The sequence below is a fragment of the Orycteropus afer genome, unplaced genomic scaffold, assembly GCF_000298275.1.
Source record: "Orycteropus afer afer isolate SDZICR_OR568_19922 unplaced genomic scaffold, OryAfe1.0 scaffold00062, whole genome shotgun sequence".
In the NCBI taxonomy this organism is placed as follows: Eukaryota; Metazoa; Chordata; class Mammalia; order Tubulidentata; family Orycteropodidae; genus Orycteropus; species Orycteropus afer.
The window spans coordinates 2,375,186-2,382,057 of NW_006921649.1; positions in this window are offsets into that span (position 1 = coordinate 2,375,186).

Here is a 6,872-nt window from a genome sequence, read left to right on the forward strand (position 1 = left end):
CAGCAGCACAATATGCATTCTTCTCCAGTGCACATGGAACTTTTTCCATGATAGACCATATGTTAGGCCATAAAGCAAGGCTTAATAAATTTAAACTTTTGCATACATCTTCTGCAAAAAATTTATAGTGTGTATCCACCATATTTTGTTTTTTTATTCTCCCAGTGATAGTCATTTGGATTGCTTCCTTGATTCCTTTCTTAATGTGCCACATAGTTTTGCTCTGACACTTATTCTTTCAACATTTTACCCCAATCTTACAGATTATTCATTATGCCACCTGCTGTAGTCTGCTAGCGCTGCCATAGCAAACAATAACACAGTTCTGTTGTTGTTGTTATGTTCCGTGGAGTTAGACCCGATTCATAGCAACCCCTCCTTGGGTTTCCGAGGAGGTATCACTATGAAAGTAGATTGCTCAACCCTCCTTCTCAGTAGTGGCTCGTGGGTTTGAACCTCCAGCCTTCTGGTTAGCAGTCAAGTGCCTTAGGCACTAAGCTACTAGAGCCCCCAATATCACAGTAGGTGGTTGTAAGGAACAGAAATTTGTATTCCCACAGTTCTAGGGGCTAAAGGTCCAAATTAGAGTTTTGATTCTATGGCTTCTCTCTTAGTTTCTGCTGTCTGCTGATAGTCCTTGGCATTTCTTTGTTGGTAGACAAGTCCTAACATGCATGACCCTGTTTATATGTCTCTGTATCTATTGTGGGTTTTTTTTTTTTTTTTTTTTTTTAATGAGACTTTACTAGAAATCATTAGGTTTAGGACACTTCATAATCTGGTAAGACACCTTTCAAATAACAAGAAAATCCATATTTCCAAACAATGTCATATTTACAGGTACAAGGGTTAAGTCTTCAACATATTTTCAGGGGACTCTTCAATCGTTGGGAGCTCTGGTAACATAGTGGCTAAGACACTTGCCTGCTAACCAGATGGCTGGCGGTTCAAACCCACCAGCCACTCCTCAGAAGGAAGGTTGGGCAATCCTACTTCCGTAGTGATGTTGTTGTTGTTGTTGTTATGTGCCGTCGAGTCGGCCCCGACTCATAGCGACCCCTCCTTGGGTTTCCGAGGCAGTGTCACTACAGAAGTAGATTGCCCCACCTTCCTTCCGAGGAGTGGCTGGTACTGCCTCGGAAACCCAAGGAGGGGTCGCTATGAGTCAGGTTTGACTCGACGGCACATAACAACAACAACAACAACTTCAATCGTTAACGCTGTCCTGTTAAGATGTGTTAAAGCGTAAGGAGCTATCACTCCAGAGCTCCTCCACTCCTTACTTAAGTTTCAATTCTTGGCAATTTGTTATGGACATAATCTACTTATAAACACTGAAAAAATTCCATTTCTCAAATACCTTGATATCCTTTCAAAAAATAAACAAAAAAGCTTACATTTTAATTATAAATAGGACATAAATCTAGATACACATATCATGTTTTTTGTTTTTCTTTGAGCATTTTATTGTGATTTGGGTGGAAGTTTACAGAGCATATTACTAGTAGTAAGGAGCTCTGGTGACACAATACCTAAGGCACTTGACCTCTAACCAGAAGGTTGATGATTCAAACACACCAGCCACTACGCAGAAGGACAACCAGGCAATCTACTTCTGCAAAGATTTACCTCCTCAGAAATCCAATGGGGGTTGCCATGTGTGGGAATCGACTTGATGGCAGTAAGTTTGTTATTATTAGTAGTATTTTCAATTTTATCTTGTTTTTAACTTTTTATTGTGATTTGGGTGAAATTTTATAAAGAAGATTTGTCTTACACTCATAAGTGCATACCTCTTGTTTTGACACTGATTATAATCCCAGAAGTGTAATAGGTCGCTTCCCACTCCTTCCTGTGTTATCCTTTCCCTGGTTCCTTTTTTGCCTATGCATTCCTGCTTCCCAAGCTTTCTTCCTGTGCAAATATTGCCCTTCTAGTCTCCCGTGGTTGATTATTCTAGGGGGTGCATCTCCCTAGTATAGCTGTTCAGCTTCTAGGTCTATCTATTATTTGGCTAACATTTAGCAACAGGAGTGAATCCAGTTCTAGGCCCAAAGGGTGAATGGTGGCCATAGTCTCAGAAGTTTCACCCATTTCTATGTGACCAATCCTAACATTTTTTATATTTTTAAATTTTTTTCCACATTTTTTTCCCACTTTATCCAGAGTCTCCAACTTTGATACCTCTCCCAGTGGTTGGCAGTGGTAGGCAGGCACAATGTAGTTCTGGTCTCAATGTCTTATAAGCTGAAGTTCTCATGGTCCCTTAGTTATTTGTACTAATTTTTTCTATGCATCTTTGATTTGAGTAACTCTGTTTTGCTCAGACAAGTAGAACCAATAGTTGCATCTTAAATGGCCTCTCGCAAGCTTTTAAGACCCCAGTCACTATTCACCAAATGAAGATGTAGAGCAATGTTTTTATGTACTGTGTTGTGCCATTTTAGCTCTATTTCCCCTGAAAGCATGGTCCTGAGCCCTCAGACCAGGTGGCTCACTCCCTCAAGGTGCTTAGTTGTGGCTAAGACCTTCTTCTAACTTTGCCAAGTGTTAGCTTTAAACTGCATATGGACATTTTTATAGCACAATCAAATACACATGTAGGAATATCATCTGTCTAGTCTATGTGTGGATAGGGGTACATTCCCTTTTGCCTATCCATACCTGACCATCTTGCATGTCTACCTACGTATCTACCCATAGACTATGTTTGCTGTTACTGATAACCCAGTACTGTGTATGTAATAGTATTTACCCTTACTGCCTGTACCTCTTATGGACGTCTCTGTGACTCCGTTTTCCTTAGTGATATTGTGCTGGTAACATGCTTTATTTATACTGCCTTTCTCTTCACTGAAATCAATACCTATGCCTTAAGTAGCAAGCAAAGTAGATTGCACAACCTTCTTTCCAAGGAGTGGCTGGTGGGTTTTGCACAACCTTGCTTCTGAGGAGTAGCTGGTGGGTTTGAACTATCAACCTTCTGGTTAGTAGTCAAATGCCTTAGGTACTACATCACCAGAGCTCCTATCCCTGGTAACCAACAAAGTAAATTTCCTTCCCTGTGTAAACCTTTCCTTTCCTTTTTTTTTTTTTTTTTTTTTTTTTTTTTTAATTTTATTGTGACTTGGGTGAAAGTTCACAGAGCAAATTCATTTTCCATGCAGTAGTTCACATACACTTTGTCTCATGACATTGACTGCCATTTTCCACAAAGCAACAGCTCTCTTCCCATTGTCTCCCATATTTACTTCTTCCCTGTGTCCTTCCATCCCATGCACTCTTGCTCCCTGAGCTATCTCCCTATGCATACACAGTCCTTTTATTCTCCCATGATTGATCTCTCCGAGGAGTTCATCTACCTAATGTAAGTGTTCAGTTCATATGCCTGTCTTTTGTTTGCCTGGAAGCAACAGGAGTGGGTTGAATTCCAGACCTGAAGGGCAGCTAGGGGTCATAGTCTCAGTGGTTCCATCAAGCTCTATCAGACCAGCAAAACTGGTCCCTTCTTTTGTTTTTCCAAATGATTTTGAGGTTTGTTCCACATTGTTCTCTCACTTTATCCAGAATCTTCTACATAGATATCCCCCTGGTTGACAGTGATAGCTGGGCACCATCTCATTTTTCTCGTCTCATAGTCTTGTAGGCTGAGGATCAGTCCCTTCGACTAATTGTTTCCATGCTTCTTTGGTTTTCTTCATTCTTCTTTGTTCTGGATGAGGAGAAACCCATTGTTGCATCTAGATGGCAACTTGCAAGCTTTTAAAATCCTAGTCACTACTTGCCAAAGCAGCATGTGAAACAATGTTTTGTGTAGTATGTTATTCCAATTGAGCTTGATGTCCCCTGCAACTATGGTCCCAAGCTCACAGGTCCAACTATTCGCTCCCTCTGGGTAGCTGGTTGTGGCCAAGAAGTGACTCCAACCTTGTCCCTTGTCAGCTATACCATATACCTGGACATTCTTATAGAACATAAAATACACTTGTAGAAGCATTGTCTGCCAACCCTATGCATGGTCATGGGCACACTGTCCCATGCGTGTTGTTGTTGTTATGTGCCGTCGAGTCGGCCCCGATTCATAGCGACCCCTCCTTGGGTTTCCGAGGCAGTATCACTACGGAAGTAGGATTGCCCAACCTTCCTTCCGAGGAGTGGCTGGTGGGTTTGAACCACCAGCCTTCTGGTTAGCAGGCAAGTGTCTTAGCCACTATGCTACCAGAGCTCCTGTCCCATGCATAGACATCCCTAATTGTTCAGCCTGTCCACCCATCTATCCACCCATATATCAATGTTTGCCTTTACTGACAATTCAATACTTTATGTGCAAACGGGCTCATCTTTGTTGTCTGTACCTCCCATGTACCTCTCTATGTCTTCCCTTTCCTCAATGCCACCATGTTGATCACTCACATTTGGTACATTGCCCTTCCCTTCACCCAAATCAATACTTGTCTCTGCCTATCTAGCAGTGTTCCCTCTCCTTCCCTCCCCTCCTACCCCTGGTAACCAACAATGAAAATTTTCTTCCATATATAAACCTTCCCTTGACTTTTTACAATAACAGACTAATACAATATTTGTCCTTCTATGATTGCCTTATTTCACTCAACATAATGTCCTCCAAGTTCATCCACATTATGCAGTGTTTTGCAAATTCTACATTAATCTTTAGAGTTGCATACTATTCAATTGTGTGTATGTACCATAGTTTGGTTATCCATTCTTCTGTTGATAGGCACCTAAGTTGTTTACATCCTTTTGTTATTATAAATTGTGCTACAATGAACATGAGCATACATATATCTGTTCTTGTCCTGGCTCTCACTTCTTTAGCTTTCCTTTCCTTTTTATATTAACAGAGTCATACAATATGTATCCTTCTGTGAGTGACTTATTTTATTAAGCATAATGTCCTCCAAGTTCATCTACATTATGAGGTGATTTACTGATTCTTCATTATTCTTTAATGTTGCATAGTGTCCATTGTGTGTATATACCAGTTTGGTTATCCATTCATCTGTTGATGCGCACTGTTTTGGTTCTCTGGTGCTGCTCTAACAGAAAATACCACAAATGGATGGCTTTAACATACAAGAGTTTATTCTCTTAGAGTTTAGGAGGCTAGAAGTCCAAGTTCAAACTGTCAAGTTCTACTGGCTGGGTGAAGACCCCTTGACCTTGAGCTTCAGCTCTGCCTCTTGCTCCCAGCCCACTGGAGCTGGAGGCATCTTTTTACTCAGGCAGCTGCTGGATGCTAAGGCTGACAAACCCAAGGTTGACAGATAAATTTGCATAGTCACAAGATTATTACCAAACAACATGGCAGGCCACTAGTTCAAGTCCCAAAATCATCAGGAAATATGGCAGGCTCTGCTGAATGAAGACTTGGCTACATGGACGATCTAAGCACACCAAAAAGCCCCAGATACCCTTCTCAAAGCTTCTTATATACTGGAAGTAGACCATATCCTTAAGGCTGCTGTTCAGATGCTCCAGTAGATTCTACCATGGAGTTGATTACCAGTCTTATGGTGGGGAATAACTACATCTAGCTACTGAACCACTCAAAACCAGACTACTGCAGGCAGTTAGATTGTTTCTATTTCTTTGCTTTTGTGAATAGTACTGTGATGAACATGGGTATACATTTATATGTTCATATCCCAGTTCTCACATTTTAGTATATAGCACTAGTTATGGGATTGCTGGATCAAATAGTATTTCAATATCCAGCTTTTTAAGGAAGCGGCATACTGTTTTCCACAGCAGTTGTATGATTTTACAGTCCCACCAGCAGGTATGAGAGGTGCAATCTCTCCAAACCCTCACCAGCATTTGTTGTTTTCTGTCTTGTTCAACTTTGCTATTATTGTTGGTGTGATTTGATATCTCATTATTGTTTTGATTTCCATCTCTCTAATGGCTAGTGATCATGAGCATTTCTTCATGTGTTTGTTGGGTGCTTGAATATCTTCATTGGTGAAGTGTCTGTTCATGGCCTTTGCCTGTTTTTTAATTGGATTGTTTGTCTTTTTGATGTTGAGGAATTGCAGTTTTCTATAAATTTTAGAGATAATCCCTTTTTGGATATATACCAAAAAAAAAAAAAAAACACCGCACTGCTGTGGAGTCCAATCTGACTCATAACCACCTGTCCTTGGGTTTCCAAGGCAGTATCACTACAGAAGTTTGGATATATAGTTGCTATTTTCTTTTTTTTTTTTTCCCCCGTTTGTAGATTCTCTTTTTACTCTTTTGGAGAAGTCTTTTGATGCATATAAGAATCTAATTTTTAGAAAGTCCCAGTCATCTGTTTTCTCTTCTGCTGTTTGTGCATTTTGAGTTATACTTTATAGTCTACTTATGCCATAAAATTAGTGCTACTAAATTTGCCCTTATTTTTTCTTTGATGAACTTTATAGTTTTGGGTTTTACATTTAGTATTTGATCCACGATGATTTTTTTTTTTTTTAATGTGTGTATGATGTGAGGTGTGGATCTTGTTTCATTTCTCTGCAAATAGATATCCTATTTTGCCAGCACTATTTGTTAAAGAGACTATCTCTTCCCCATTTAATGGGTTTTGACCTTTTGTCAAAGATCAACTGTCTGTATGTGATGAATGTGTTTTTGGATTCTCAGTTCTGTTGTACAGGTGTATGTGTCTATTGTTATACCAATACCAGGCTTGTTTCATGACCATGGCTATATAGTAGGTTTTAAGATCAGAGAGTGTGAGTCTTACTTTGTTTTTCTTCTTTGGTAGTGCTTTGCTTATCCAATCAATCTTTTCTTTCCATATGAAATTAGTAATTGGTTTTCCTAAGTCTTTAAACAATGTTTATTGAAATCTGGATAGGGATTGCATA